The 16,926-nt window shown below is 41.4% G+C and overlaps 1 protein-coding gene across 1 annotated transcript in view; it reads left to right on the forward strand.

Annotated features, from left to right (window-relative positions):
• The first annotated feature begins 7,192 nt into the window (after positions 1-7,192).
• The window catches only part of pde4ba (phosphodiesterase 4B, cAMP-specific a), a 175,290-nt gene continuing 165,556 nt past the window's right edge, over positions 7,193-16,926 (forward strand). Inside the window, exon 1 of the mRNA XM_085774853.1 lies at positions 7,193-7,534. The gene's annotated coding sequence lies outside the window, so the exon portion shown is untranslated. The remainder of the gene's footprint in view (positions 7,535-16,926) is intronic.

Below are 16,926 nucleotides of genomic sequence, written 5' to 3' on the forward strand. Positions count from 1 at the left end.
GCAGTGGGAATCTCTGCAAAAAAACAACAACTCTTAAGTGTCACTGTCCAATTAGAAGTACAATATGCACTGTGTCATAGCTTTAACAAATGCGATTGGTCTTGCACAGTAGCATCAACTCTCATCAATATGGAGGAATCCACTTCTCCTGTGTCTTGGTGCCCAGTGACTGAATCTCTCACAGTGAGGGGAGGACTTATGGCAGTGAAGCACCATGAAAAAAATACTAGTTGTTTTATCACAGTGGTAGTATTTTAATCTTTGTAGCGTACAGTACATTGCCCTGAGATCTGCCTTCACATAATTTAGATTTATTTCAACTGAATACAGGGATGTCTAAATGTGAGAGTGAGTGAATCCACTGAGATTCAGGGGATGGGATTGAATTGATTTGCATTCACTTCTGTTTTGTTCCCCTTTCAATTCAGCATAATCCCTTTCTTCCTCCTTTGGCTGCGAATGAAATGCAGCTCAGCTACAGAATATAAATAGATCCAGATAGAGTCATCTCATCTCAATCTGTTGTCATAGAGTATGGCGGTGATGTTTACATCCCGGCAGATAAATGGTTATCTCCTGTAAACATATCTATTCAGACTATGACTTTATTCATGGCAGTATGACAAATGGGTATCTTCAGAGTGGAGGTGCATGTCTCAGCACACTGTGTGTTTGTGTGCGTTAACAATCCTTGCCTCCACAAAGTAAAGGGTAATCACATGTCCACACTCAGATAGTGGGGCTTGTCCCCGCTCCTCTCTCTCTCACACTCTCGCTCTCTCTTCTATTACCGTGAACTAGATGGGACAGACTCAGACTTTTGCTATACAGTGTCTGCAGAACCTGAGCCAGCAGGAAGCAAGTGGTTTAAATAGCTTTGTGTGTGCAGCTGTGTGTGAAGATGCAGGGAATGAATGTGTGTATATGTGATGTACAGTATTTTCTCACTAGAGCGCCCAGAGGCTCAGATAGGGAAGAAAGATTCCTAAGAGTTTTTGCTAGAAATATAGTCCAAGCATACATCTGGCTCACCAGAAGATATTTCACATCAGTTTGCTTCTATTTCGGAAATACCTCTGTACTGTATAAGTTGTTCTATACTGCAGTCAGCACAAGCCACTGCTGTACAGCATGAATCAATTGAATTCAAACATCCACAAAATTTGGAAACCAATTTACAATTTGTTTTAGGGGCAGCTAGTATCATACATGTGTACGTGTACATCATATGTGATACATAGAGAGACATAGAGAGAAAAAGGCAAGATGATTTGTACAGGCCTTTTGTTTTTGTTTTTTTACAAACAGTTTTCTCAAAGGGCTTTAGCATCATAACAACATCCTCTGCCCTTAGACCTACACATCAACTGAGGAAAAACTCCCAAGAAAGCTCTCAACAGGGGAAAAAATCAGAGAAGCAACAGTGAGCAACAGAGGAGGGATCCCTCATCCAGGACAGGCAGACGTGCAGAAGAAGAAGTTGTGTACAGACAAGAAAACAGTTTACAACATGGGATATGTAATAATGATATGGGAAGTGTGAATAGTGCAGTCAAGAGGAGCTGATGAAGGCAGCAGCTTCTGGTGGGCAGGCTGGGTTGTACTATGTACTGTATGTAGGGAGAGCAGGCCAGCTTAATGGGAATACTGGTGAGTGGGTGCATACTGGTACATTAGCAGGGAGGGCGGCAGGTTTAGGAGCAGGGGAAAGGAGGTGATGCAGGCGGCAGGTGGTACAGTAACAGAGGGATGGATCTTTTGGAGTCAGAGAAATTTGTGGAAAATACAGAGAAAGTGTGAGAGACCAAGGCCAAACTACAAGGTACAACAGATACGAGACAAAAAATGTGCGAGAGGAGAGGGCTCCGTGTAACCTGTCTATAGGAAGTCTATAGGCCAATGGCAGCATAGCTATAAACAGGGGTTTTGGATCCCAAATGGGTCATTTGTGTGATTCGTGTAAATCCGCAATAAAAAAAAAATGTGGCGAGGCAATGCACCTGTCTCTTTAAGGTGCACCTTATCTGGATGAAAACAAGTGGAGGCAGCGCTGCTTTTCTGTCCAGCAATACACACCTGAAGCTTCACTTTTCATACAAACTAACTAACGCGACTGCCACAGTTGTTAGATTTAATCAATGAGACCAACATTAATCTCCTATAAAGAGTTTAACCAGCCAGCGGGAAACCCAGGGCTAAACTGAAAAATGTAATAAGTCTATATTTCAAGCTTGTTTGTAGCGGAAGCTTCTCGAAGCTCCTCTTCCTGGTTCGTCCAAATTTGACGAACCAGGAAGAGGTGCTTCCCCTACAAACAAGCTTGAAATATAGACTTATATCATTTTTTTCGGGACAATTTCGCATTTCGGGGCTTCAATACAAGATGGACATTACATACGAGCAGCATGGAGGTATTTGGATGTTTTTTGGTGTGTCTTTTTGTTACGAAGACAGTTGGTATCCATTAGCAACTGTCATATGGACATGCACTGCTACGCCGAGACCCCCTGTAACTCAGAGAAGCCACTTAGGACTCTGAAACTTCTCCCAGCCCTTAGTCCACATGAGGGGGAGGAGATAATGAGTGAAATTTCAATTTTGGGTGAACTATCTCCTTTAATAATGAGTTGATGATGAGTGATGGATCATGTGACGTGTTTCTCTCCCCCAGGAGAGGAAGAGGACGGTGATGTCATCGGACCGCCGCCTCCTCCCAACGACCCCCCAGAGGTCAGCACGGTGAAGAAGGTGGAGGTGGAGATCCAGGAGAGGAGAGACACCAGACCAGGAGTTCCTCACGTCAGAGAGTGGGACAGAGGCAAAGGTACAGCTCTGTGTAATAGATTACATCCTGAGTATAACCAGGGTTACCAGGGTAACCAAGGTAATCGGTGTCCTGCTCTTATGTCTCCGTGTTTGCAGCTGTTTTTAGATGTTTACATGAAAGGGTTAAAAGTGAACAAGAGATTGTGTTTGTTTATAACTGCAGGAGTTTTAAAGGGATAGTTCAACATTTTGGCAAACTTGTCCATTGCCATAATCCCTATAGTTTTAGGAGTAGGTTCGTTAACTTTAATTGTTGGTGCAAGCTATTTTTACAACGGCGGAGCAGAGCCGCGAGCTGCTCAGAGCTACGCTATGGAGGCTCATGGGATTTCTTGGTTTCCCTCATCAAACTCATCAAATACACTGAGCGGCAGTGGCTCAGGCAGTAGAGCGGGTCATCCAATGATCGGAGGGTCGGCGGTTCGAATCCCGCTCTCTCCCAGTCTCTGTCGTAGTGTCCTTGGGCAAGACACCGTACCCACCTTGCCTCGTGTGAATGCGTATGAATGATCATGGTGGTGGTCGGAGGGGCCGTTTGGCGCACATTGTGCGGCAGCTGTGGCTACACATGTAGTTTACCACCACCGGTGTGAATGTAATAATAAAGTTTTTCAGGGTTTTCAGACCTAAAAGCTTTAATGTACAGTATATGAAGGACAAAACACTTAGCATTGAAAATATAATTTATATATTTACTAGCAGCCTTTTTGGAAGATACAAACAAGACTTCCTTAAATGCCAAGTTGCATGCATGGTAGCATTTGTAATGATTGAGCTATCCCAGTCCTAATTAAATCTTGAATGCTTATTATGAACTCTTATTTACAAGTCAGTTTTTTATTTTATATTTTATTTTGCCCTTACTGATGTGTGCAGTCAACATGGAAGCTGTACGAGCCATTTAAGATGGACTGGGAACAGAAAAGAACGAGTTAAACACATTAATGACAAATTTGTTGCCGTTTTTGTCCCTATCCCTAATCATATGATTTTTGCTAGGAGTAAGGATAATGATACACTAAATGTTAAAGAAGGAAAATATTCTACCAGTATGAAATATTATTTCAAGCCAGAAACAGACATGGAATCAATTTTAATGAATTGTAGCAAAATGAATTTAAAAAAAATATTCTTCTTTCTTTCTTTCTTACACTGTAAATGAGTCTGGGGAAAGTTGGTCTCATTAGTTTCTGAATTGTTCCACTGTGAGTTTATGAAATATTGTGACCTGAGGACTTTATAGCTCTTTCAGTCTAATAAATGGAGAACAGTGAGAGACCAAGGTAGTGTGGTTGTAGCTAAGTGGGCCCTCCTGTAAATATTACTGCTGACAGATCAGACCTTGGCTTGCTGAACAGTACATTAAGGATGTGATGGCTGACTCCCTCTACCTTAGTATTGCCATATGTTTATGAGGCCTTGAATGAAGCAGCAGCAATAATGACGGGGAACAGCGCACCAGATGCACTATTATGCGCACAGAAAATGTTCCTGTAATTGGCAGCACAATAGAGGCAGGATTTAAAAATGGCTCTCTCCTCCTCGTAACGTCTTACCACCTCGTTTCTCACAATGGTAAGTCTTAAAGACTTTATGTGCATAGCTCGGCTTCAGTGCTAAGCAGCCCCCACGCGTGTGATCCTTTTCTGTCCCACATAAAAAAACCATGCCTGATACTTGACACAAGAAGTTGAAAGGGTCAACGATGTGGTTACCGGAAATGAGTAAATAACATTTGTAGTCAGCTTCTGCTTTGTTTCCAAATCCTCACTTCAACAGAGACCTGTTCTTGCAGTCGCTTGAGGAGATTAGACATGCTTTGTGGTGGCAGAGAGACAAGGGATTTTCAACAAAAAGGAAAAACCCAAATCACTCTGTGAGGGAGGAAAAAGCGACTACCATAATGAGCACTAATACATTAGTAAAAATGTCATTTCACAGTCTGTCACTGTCTCTAAATTCAACCCAAGACTGACTAATGTAGTGAGGATGTAGGAATTAAACACTAACGTTTTTCATATCTTGGTGTACACAACTCACTACATGACTCAAGCTTTAGTCATGCAAAATGCATGGGAGGTTCGATGTCTCGCATATATAACATAAGAACGGTTAAATGTTTTTATTATAGTGGCTGTGTATTCATGACCTGTTTTAAATGGTAAATTTTGAATTATTTTGAATTTTATTGTGTTAGTAGAACAACAGATGTGCAAAAATCTTTCAGTTCCTTCTTTTATTTGTTGATTCAGAGGAGAAAAAACTCAGACACGTGTGATTTAACTGTACCACAACATCCCTTCCTCACTGTTTTGTAGAGATTTTTGTATTTTGACCATATGCAGAGAGACTATGATCAGTTTAACTGGTTTGCACGGCTGCAGGAAAAGCTTCCCTGTGACCTGCTAGGGTAATGTAGGTCAGTAGATGGGAACGCCATGTGGATTATATCACATGAATGTCACAAATTATATGCATTTGGTTGTAAATAATCATCTTTTCTTTTCTTTTTTTTAAGCTGTGGAAAAATTAAAGCTTGTGCTTCACAAATTCGGCCTCCTTAGAAACCAGCGCAGAGTCTCACAGGGCTTAATGAACAGGGACAGACCGGCGACAGCATATGTGGAGTAATCACATTCAACATGACCTGGTGACACACACACACACACACAGTCACACACACATGCGGGCACACAGTTCAGTCTTAAATTTATGAGACTTCAGAACATGAGAACAAAGCATAATTTACGAAATCACAAGAGAGTAATTTTGCCTGTTTTTCCACATTATTCCTCCTAATGTTGACGGGTAGAGTACAGAACCGGAGCTCCCGTTATTAACTGCTGCATGGGAATCTCTTCAGAAGTCATCCGTAGTTGTAGATGTAAAATGTAGGTTGTGGGAATTCACTCAGGTCATGTTGCTGAGAAGTTAATTATAGCTCTGTGGATCTAATCACACTGTGACTCAACAGGGTGAAAGAGAGAAAATTATCTGTACTGTGCTACTCACAATCAGATGATGAAGCCCCCACACGCACAGGTGTGTGTACAGAGGTGTGTGAGGAACATTATTCCTGTTTGATGCCACAATATTGACGAAGTCGTCCAATGCACAACCTAACAGAGATGATCAAATGCACAGGAGACACTGAATTTCACTTCATCTCAAGGCTTCAGTAAAAAGTTGTCTTAGAAAACAATAATTTACTGTGTTGGCCAGAGTTGGATAAAAAAAAAAATCTTTCAGTTTCTTCTATTTTTGTGTTGAGTACGGGAGGTGGATGTGTTAATCTTTTGCTTGGCACAATGGATGAAACCAGGGAACAACAGCTGATCCATCTGAGGTGTAAATTAAGAGCCAGCTGGGTTTTGCTTACAATAGTCAGTAGTGTGGACTTTCTCTAGCTGTAAGGAAAAAAGCAACATCTGATGTGAACACTATAACTGCCTCTGGGCTGGAATATTGGGAATGGGGTTGCAGGGCTGTTTTGCTGTTGGTTTTTATTTTTCCACTAGAAGGTGCAAAAGTCATAAATTGTACTCATAATTGCTGTAAAGAGTCGCTCTCAGAGAAAGTGTCGGCCAGCAAATGTAGAGTAACACCAATGCAATGGTGGAAAACCAGTACAGCTCTTTACATTAGTATTTTAATTTTCTGCAGCTTTCTTTGTGTGCCTATAAAGGGAAGTCTTGTAGCTTTTGTGCTTTTGTTACTTTGCAGATTTAGGATTTTAGATAAAACATGATTTCAAAAAATTAGACTTTTTTTTTATGTGAGTAACCGTGTTAAACAATGTCAGTTATAGCAAAGTATTCATGCATGCATAGTTTAAATGTTTTTTGGCTGAAGACAATAACTTGAAATTTAAAAACAAATTGCTCAAAACATTCCTTTGACATTTTTGTTTTGTGGCATTTATGTTTGTACAGCCTAAATGTTAATTATATACGATATTGTAAACATTATTCAATAATTTCATATTCACCACAACAAATAGCCTAAAGGTTATTCTAAACCCAGTAGCTAGCTACAGTTCACAGTGAGTCTGTGTTTTTAAAGCTAAATAATTTCATTCTGTAATTGACAGCTCTCTGGTCCCACACCAGACTAAGATGCTCTGATCGTCTCTCTCTCTTTTCCCTGCCTCCCAATTGGTCCACGCCGCTCGCCTGCTGAGAGAGAGAGGGAGAGAGAGGGAGGGAGGGATGGACGGAGGGGAACACCGAGTTTTGAGATACATTTGATATGCGCACGCCTTCAGCCAGCCCAAACATAAAGGACCTCGGTCTGAGAGAGGGAGCATGTGCACGGTTCAACGGCATGCAAGTGGGACTAACAAGAACCACTTTGGATAACGCGACAGTTTTGTCTCAGATTTTGTTTCAACCTCGGCGGAAAAAAAGTGCAGAAACAAGAAAAAAACCTCAGATCATGTGAATACGAGGAAAAAAGAAAGAAAAAAGACCCTGACGGACGAGCGCGGACTGACCTGCTCGTTGGGGGAGACCGACCGAGCTGAGGAGTGAACATATCCCGGCAGAGGATGGAGAACATGCGCGCTGTTACGGAATAAAAGACATTTTCTTTTCTTTTTTGATGTGGCAGTGACAGCGCGTCTTCACAGTCAGAAAACAACGAGCCAAAGACGTCGGGATTCCCTTTGTCCCCACGTGTGGTGGTGGATGAGCTGTGGAGAAGACACAAGGTAATCCGGACGCTCTTGTGTTAACACTGTCGAATTAGATCCCCCCCTTCTATTTTTTTTTTTTTTAATGTTTGCTGGTTAAAACTCGGGTTTTGCTTTAAACTTGAAAAAAACAGAGGAGTGAATGGAAATGTGTTTTTTTGGGGGGGAGATACGCACTGGTTGGCTATGTTTTGCCCCTGTCAGCCTAAAATTCACCGGCAAGTTAAGCCTAACCTCAGGTGTTTCCCCCTCTCTGTTATTAACATTGGCAGGGAGCATCATCCTCTGGGAAATCCTTGTCTTGGATTTAATATATTTTTCCGTAACTCTAACAAATTGAATTTGGGGTGTGCATATTTTTTCTCTCTTCCAATTTTAATATCATGCTTGCATACTTCTATTTTTTATGTGGACTGTGGTATATGGACTCTATAGGGCTCTAAAGGGTAACCGTGCACCTGCCCATTAGCTTAACTGCCACTGATTTACATTAAACACGTTGAGGTCATATTTCCATCAGCAGTATTGTTATAAATGTCATCCACAGCTGCCTCAGTAATGCCTTGCAGGAAAGTGCTTATTAGCCCCTGGAGGAGATGCAGCAGCAGCCATGTGGATGCTGCCTGATAGTCAAACAGTGTTGACCTGACCTGCTTTTAAACAAGTCCATTATTTATCTTTTTTACCTTAAACAGGTGCAGCAGTCAGAAACCTGGCTTCAGTTTCTAGCTGTCCAATTTTTTTTTATTTTATTTTTTTTACCATTGAACATAGTGATTACTGAGCTGTATCATTCATTTTTCTTTTTACCAATTGGTGTCCAATGTGTGTCTGTCACTGAGCTTGACAACTTCAATTCTAGTTTTGCAGAGAACAGCAGCTTTCTTGTCGTGCTGTTTTTCATGTGGACTGACAGGAGCTAAATGAACCGTGATATTTCAGATCATTCAATAAGAAACAGACTTAGCATGCCAAGAGGCAGTGCTGCATTTTATTTGTCTTTTTTTTTTCCTTCTAAATCTGCGAGTAAAAGTTGGCTAGTCAGATCGTGAACTGGAGACTTGGTATAATGGGACTTCCTTGCAGATTGGAAAAGCAGTGCGGGGACTCCCAGTAGTGACTGACTGATCCAAACCAGCGGGGTATCCTGCTCTGTGATCGTAACTGTGAACAAACACAAATCAATCCTCCGATGGGTTGGCTGGCAGGCATTTTGCCTTTATCCAATGGCTTCCTTGGCTTCCCTCATTTCTGTCTCTCTCTCTCAAGGCACTCTTTATCTCTCTCCCATATCTCTCTCTCTCATTTGTCACCCTATGGATAACCTCGGTACTCTCCCCATACTTCCCCAGCCTTCCTCCACGCCTTTGACTCCCCTGCATTTTATTATTCCTCCATTCCTCTGCTCACCTTTGTTCCACGTCTTGTCTTTGTGTTGCTGTCATGCCGTCTCTGGAGGTTAGAACTGTGTGGCATTGTTCCTCCATACCACTGACTCTTCCCATCCAAAACTCAGTCTATTGATCTGTTGGCTTACACTCTGTGTATAAATGTGGAAACCCATTGATCCGTGAGCAGAGCTCTTAGTGGAGAGGCACCAGCACATTCAGTCCTGCTGCATGTGAGCAATATTGTCTAACTGACTGTCAAGAGTGACTTGTGCTATTTACAAATGTTTAATTGGTATCATTATGGGGCTGGAATTGGTTAGTTTGACCCCTGTGGAGATTGTAATTGAACACTCTATGATGTGGCCACTTTGAATGCATTAAAAGTGTGTGTGGTGTGGATATGTGGTTACCCTGTGGGCTATACATAAACATTAAACCTTTTGGTTATTCATGAGGGGAATTGTACATTCAGTAATTTCTCAGTTAGCCTGCTTATAATCATGAATTACTCTTGTACATACCGAATTGCTATCCTGTAGGAAAGAAACAGCCTTTCAGACCCAGATGAAAACCCAGGGGTTCCTCTTTTCAGCTGCCATCCGGAGATGTTTTATTTATGTAGCCCTATTGATTATTTTAAAGAGAGTGGGCTTGGCCACTCACCTTTTTGTGTTTTCATTGTTTGCTCTGGGACTGCAAGGGACAGTCTGCTTCCTCTACAATGTCAAAAATAAATGGTCAAACATGAACTGTTGTGTTTACATTTCAATTAAATGCGTAACAACGCGGTCGGGATCAGCTTATCGCAGGTCGACTCATGTGATTGTCTTCTCATTCCCGTAGCGTCTCAGTGCATTAAACCTGTTGAAGCTCAGCGTCCATGGGCTTCAATGGGGCAGCATAGAAGCATTTTTTTCACTGCAGCCAAACTAGATGGTCATTGGATAAATGCTGCGATTTTGTCCCTCCCAATAAATAAATGGACACATTTTTATGATGTAATGAGCTTCCCCTCTTTGAAAGACCAGCAGCCGCCACTGGTAGAGAGTTGGTGAGAGAGATACATGCAGCGTAGGGTGGCAGCACAGAGGAAACAGCCTTAGCAGGTTTCCACCCATGGTGACTCAGTACACACACTCCAGTATAGTACCTTTTGATTAAGTCCCTGGCTCTGCAATCCATTTCCAACCAGGCCGAGCCGACCTATTCCCAAGGTCATGAATCAGCTTTGATACAGTAGTTGGTAAATAGCCTTGGTAAGAGACTACACCTCTTGTGCTCCCTTGTTGTTGTGAGATTTGCAGTAAGTCTGCTCTGGTCCCACCAATACTTACCAGAAGGATCGTAGAGTGCTTATATGACCGAAGGAATCTCGAAATGCTCAAACCTTGTGAACTCATATTTCATCTGCTGTTGGTGTTGTTTCTGTAACTGTATAGCCTGTCTCTTTCTGTTTGGTGCTGTTTATTCTTTCATTGGTTAGCTGACAAAAGACAGAGAGAAGGGGAATGACATGTAACATGCCCCATGCTCGATGCCCTAACCTCAAGGTCAGCACCTGCCATGGCCCATATAGTTGCCACTGCCAGTATATTCATCAATAAAACTCAGAATTATGTTTTCTGATGTCCCTGAACACCCTCTGTGCTTTTTCAGGGTTGAAAACCTTATTCAGGGACCATTGACGGCTCAGTGAGTGGGAAATTCACGCCATTCATGTGTAGAAATGGTTTGAGTTGACGTCAGGAGTGAAGGACAGGATTGTCAATCATTCATCACACATCTTGGAAATGATGTGAGGAATGCGTAAAATGACTGAATGCTCACTGAACCTTGTTACATTTTAATAAAAAAGTGAAATTGTACATTGGCATTGTGAGGTTATTGATAGTAGTGATAAAAGAGTTTTCACAGTGGCCCAAAGGGAAGAATAGCTAGATACGATACTGTGTGTACGCTACGTTCATCTGCACACTGAAACTCTGCACTGTATTGTGATGTCGTACCCAATGTAGATTTGCTGAGTACGTCTTGCCTGGCTGTATATTTTCACACCCTCGATGTTGGACATACAGTAGAGAAGCTTTAGTCACTGTGCCTCGTTGATGGCGGTTGTTGAGGTAGAGGAAGAACGTGTCTCTCTCACATCTTTGTCAGTGCATCTTTATTGCCCAGCAGGCTGCCACCACCCCTTTCATGTGATATTTAGGTCTGTACTCAATTCAATAACATGTTCTATAAGACCGTATTTTCCCTTTCTGTGCAGCACCCGCCCCCTGTCACTCAGCCAATCCCACCATCGTCATTTTAATTGCGATATGGATTTTTTTGAATGTGCAACACAATGGCAGAGCTCGGTTCTGGGATGTAATTAAAGGTCAGGTGATGGGTCAGTTTTTCAGGCTCTTGATGATGATGATGACGACGACGACGGTGTGTGCTACTTGTTCTCCATATGTTTTTTTACAAGTAAATACTGAGCAATTAAAGCCAATTTATGTGGTTCTCAGTTCCCTGGTGTTTTCCTGATTGTAACCGTCGTGTATTTGTCGCTTTTTCTGTAAGCTGGTTAAATATTCTTGGCAGACACAGACAGAAGAAGCCGTATTTGCTTAATATCTCTCATGGGCTGCTGGAAGTGAGATACAAACAGGCGAATTTGAAGCATGACAAAAGCCAATTACCCTTCTTTTTGGGAGTTTACCAGGTGATGTTAGACTTGTTTACATGTACACATATCTGCACTGGCTCGTGTTTTGTAACCATAATGTGTGTGCTGCTGCCTGCTGGTGTTCGTCTGTGTAATGTCAAAGCTGTGCAAAGTTACTCAAAGCCCCTGAAGGGACTACGTGTTTGTGTGTGTTCTGCATGATGTTAATATCCTCTCTTTATGCATACGTTGTGCCTAATGTGTGAGCTCTTGATGCGTACTGTTGTTGTATGGACTGCTCTGCCTTGAGGTACTGTTACACTTTAGAAGCAGTGTGTCTCTGTTTGTGTCTGTGTGTGTGTGCTGATTATTTATGTGAGACTGGCTGCCATCATCAATCTCAGAGGATTCCTGCTCTATCGAAATGAAATAACACAATAATACATGTGTGGGTAAATTAACTACTTGCATCAAGCGCTAACCAAGTAGACGAGAGAAATGTCTCATTATCATTTTACAATCTTTCATCACCTGGCAGGGTCACAGTGCATGTCGTGAGATAAAAACCAGCTCTCTAGATTATTAAGTCTAGACTTCAAAAAGACTTACCAGTCTGTCCTGTTTTTGTCGTGCTTTTTGCATCCAGGCAATAAAGTTAAACAAGTTTCATGGTGCTGCCAGCGCCCTTTAATCCCCCATAAACAGCAAGTATGCTTCATTCAAATGAGGTAAAATATATGTATTATTTTATTAACATTGTGATGATTAAATCATCAATAATTAATGTGTATCAGCTGATAAGCAACAACAAATTGTGGTACAGGCCCAGTGAAACCAGTCTAGATGTTGTCAAATGTAAAATATCCTTCTTGTCAGCAAATAAAGTGAACAATTCCTTATTGTTGAATTATATTGTTTGTTAATATTCATGAAAAAAAAACTTTGATTACAATTTTTCTTTTGGCCCCCAAAATAAAGTCTTGTTTGGGCTTTAGTGAACATTCACATTGGATTACTATGATTAATTGGTCTTCATTAGTTGACTGACTTGGAAATGACTGCTGGTTACCGTGTAGTTTCTTTGACTATGAAATAAATATATAAAATATTAGATATTGTATCTGTGAGCACAGAGAGAAGCAAACAGATGAAGGGTTAAATCCAGCTGGCACTAGACAGAATGGATATACGATACAATGGCGTCATAAAAATGCTGAATAGCCTATTACCTCATTTAGTGACATTTCATTTCTATTAAGAGTAGTCGTAAACTGTGATTCCCGGGGTTTCAAATACATCCTCTATCCTGCACGTTTACCATATTTGTGTGTGTGTGTGAACCCAACAGAGCCATGAACAAAGCAAGGCTATCTGACAGTGCCAGGCAAAAGGCTGGGCACTGGCGTTTACAGAGTAATAGTGGGGCTGAGAATAGAGGTGGCGTAAGCGGTAGCCTTAGGGACAGTGGCTGCAGAATCAGCAGGGCCAGGAGATGTCGAGGGGAGCGCAGCGGGATCAGGGGTTAGACAGCCAGGAATAACCAGGGCTGCTTCACTATGGGTGGTCACAGCAGGAGGAACTGTGCCAGGTACAAAGGTGCTGGAAGGAACATGACAGAGCAACAATGAACCAGAGGAACTACAGCCAAAAACAACTAGGTCATATAGATTGAGATTCTGTAATAGTGGTGTTGAATAGTAAGGCACAGGAAAAAATACAGCCAATAGAGAGCTTAGAAATCATATGTCACTTTAGCTGATAAACCATTGGTTCACAGTGGCCATCAGGGGCCTGTCAATGAGGAATATACCACTACTTTTATTTTGGGTACAAACTTTTTCTCTGCTGCCTAATGCATATTTTTTATTGTGAATAATAGTTTTCTTAAAGCAATTGAAGATGGCAATCCACTTTCTCACTCAGGAGATGGATGTCATCCCTGTCATTCCAGTGTTTTGTTGCTATTATCTTTGTTTAACAACAGACCTCTGTTCTTCTCTTCTTGTGGCAACCATTTATAAATCTCCACACCCATCCAGCAGCCATTGCATCATCTTCAGTTGGCAGCTTTAAAGTGGGCTTTCACTTGTCTGGTCGATAGAGACATGACAGGATAAAGCCCACGGCTCTATAAGCTAAATAGAATTGATATTTAATGGTGGATATGCAACAACAGTCGTGCGTGCACATGCATTAGTTTGAGTCAAGATTGGAGCAAAAAAAGGGGGGAGTAAGAGGTTGACGCGTATAAGTGTAATTGCAGCAGTGACAGTCAGAGCACATTTCATGATAATTGGGTTTTCTCTTTCAAATACAGACTGGACCAAAGTATTCCCATTTATCATTACCTTGTCAACACCTTTGCTCAATTTCACTCTGTGTGATGTAGCTGAGATTGCATTCTGCTGTTGAGTCATATCAATACACTTTAAGACATAGGAGTATTTTAATATAAAAACATAGGGGAGCAATTGCAGGAGAGACAAATTCCCAATGCGTTTGTGTCGGATGTTATTTATCATGCACAGATACAATTGAGGTAAGATAAAAAGAAAATCTAAATAACAGTTTTAAAGGCTTGAATAATGTGAAAAGAAATGTGTGGCCACTTACAGTATGAAATCACCCTAATCTTTCCTCAACAACAGACTGTACAATTCTTAAGGTCCAGTCACTGTTTTTCAGCTTTTAAGTGTGTCACATAATCCTTATCAGCAAATGCAGTCTGCATGTTATACTGTTATAATGTCATTGTAGATTTGCTCAAATAAAATACGTTTTTTCTGATTTTCTGTCCATGTTGGCTGAAAACCTGAAAACGGTAGTCGACGAAACAGTGTTACAGTGCCATGTTGGTTTGTCTGCTCAAAGCAGGTCACTCTTAAACTCCACCAGCCACCGCTCCATGCATTCACCAAAAAGTGGAGAAAAGACAGTTATAAATGTTCAGAGAAGTGTGTCCTACTTCGACTCAGTCAAAAGCCTGCAGCTGTTTGATGCTTTTGCTTCATTGTACTGTTTAAATTCTTCGTACTGTTTTGTTGTATTTGGTTGTCCATCCAACATACAGTAGATTTATTTAGTGTCGTGTTAACTGAATTCTTCACAATCTTTACTAAGTTTTCAGTCTCACTGACTTACTTTCACTGACTCTCTTTGACACTCTAATGAACATCCTCAACCAGCAGCAGTCATCTTTCTGTTTAATTTAATCAATGAAAACACAAAGGGAAGCCCTCTCCCTCCTCTGAAAGAGCATTGCTCTCACAAAGCCTGTGCAGACTTGGATGATTAGAGAATTAGAGATGAGCTTGATAATTGAGAGTAATTAACACATAGTAAGCTCATGTTACTCATGTTCAATAGAAGCAGGAGTAGATAGTTTGATTAGGATTGGGATTGATTTTCTCTGTAGAACACACTGCAGAGTGACGTATCTGATTTGGGTGAAAAAGTGTGCACCTATGTCTTCACACAAGTCAGATATAAAGAGCTGCCTTTTTAGAAAAAGCACTTCAGCGACAAACAGATTGTTTTTCAAATAAGGCCCATACATATATTTTCTGAAGTGTTATTTCAATTTCATTCTCAGTATGACCTGCATTTTCTTTCTATCATCTCTGCTGGAGCTTTGGGTTGTTACATTTTCTTTGTGTGCTGGTCTCACCTGTGGTCTGTATTTGCTATATTTTTAGTTTTATAAGTACGTGCTGCTGTGGATGATTGCTGATGGAGCTCTCTCTCAGCACAGGCGTAATTAATAAGAAATCTGCAGACACTGTAGCTCTTCGAGGCTGTTGCTGAGGCACAGTGGTGCTTTGAGCTAAATACTAACGCTAGCCTGCTTATATTGAAAACGTCAACATGGCAATATTTATCATTTTAATACATGCTAATTTGCGAGAGCTCATTTGGTCTGAAGGCATTCAGTCGTAAATCAAAACTAATTGAGATTTCAACCTGTTAATGGCACCAGATGAAAGGCCAGTGGACCTTTGTCCTCTGGGGATCACAAATGTCCATATACATCCACTAGTTAGTCAGATATTTGCGTTGACTTAAGTGGAAGAAAACCAACCGATTGACCAGCAAACCAACTTTGCTATTTCAAGCCATGAAGCTGTGTCACTATACAAATTATTAATGGCCGTATATCCATTCAGGTGTGGTACTGCCAAGGCCATAACATTGCGTGCACTCATTGCACTGACCCAGTGGCATGGCTTTGTATGCCTGAACATAACAGAACCTCCTTTAGTGTTATTGGCTTTATTGCTGTGAAAAGACAGTCTTGTATGTTTGTGTCAAGAAGGTCGTCAGTGCATCAAGGCAGGAGGAGTCTAATTGACCTGGCAGCCAATCAATATGCTCCTAGTACTTGATGTAATACCTCAGCAATCAATACACTGGTGAATTGCAACACATATTGACAGCCTCAAAGTCTACAGTTGATAACCCTGTCAGACTGACAGTGATGTGGGAGAAATGAAGAGCACTGTTTAGCTCAGGCACTGCACGGATGTGGTGCTTTTATTGGCTGATGACTGGCTCATTCATATTTCTTGAGGTGGACATAACGTGACACTTCCTCACTGTTAATCTCATTCATTTGATCTTGATGAGCTTAATGCTGCATGCTTCGTATACCCGCTCAACAACCTGTATGCATCTTTAGATTTGAAAATTTGTAATTCTGTGTTTGAGCAGTGATGTGTATGGATTTACAGGCTGTGGACTTCTGTGAATAGTGACAAGGAAGGGATTAACCCGTGACATCAGTCTGGTATGGGCGGGTCAAATGCGGGTTGCTTCCATCAACATAATCCCATGTCAGCCACAGTGATTGTGTGAAAATGGTATACAGTATGTAGTGCCTACCAATGTACCACATGTATGGAGAGAGAAATACTACATAAATGGGGCAGTTGAAATAAAACACTGTAGAGGAATAACTAAATCAGGCAGTTATCAGTAACACGGCTTTGTACTTGTTACCAGGAACAATTTTACACATCAAATACATGAATTTGCCTTAAAGTCGTGTCTCTAACAAAATTCTGTTATGTTCTGGAGTTGAACGGCAAAACAATTGTGGATCTCAGTCAGACAGAGACTGTGCTCTGTGTGATGGAAAAAATACGATATATAGTCCAACTCGAGGGAGACAGTTTTTCAACGGGTAGAAGGCGTTCTTGGGGCTCAGTCTTTGCCCTAGTGGCCCCAGGTTTGAGCCTGGCCCCAGGCTCCTTTGCTGCGTGTCGACCTCTTTATCTCACTCTACAATTTGCCTGTCTCTTCACACTATGGCTGAAATACTGTAAAGCCTTCAGACTGAAAATAGAACTCACAAACTTGCAAACAAAAAGGAA

This window comes from Trachurus japonicus, chromosome 4 (genome assembly GCF_045865225.1).
Source record: "Trachurus japonicus isolate A0001 chromosome 4, Traja_1.0".
Taxonomy (NCBI): domain Eukaryota; kingdom Metazoa; phylum Chordata; class Actinopteri; order Carangiformes; family Carangidae; genus Trachurus; species Trachurus japonicus.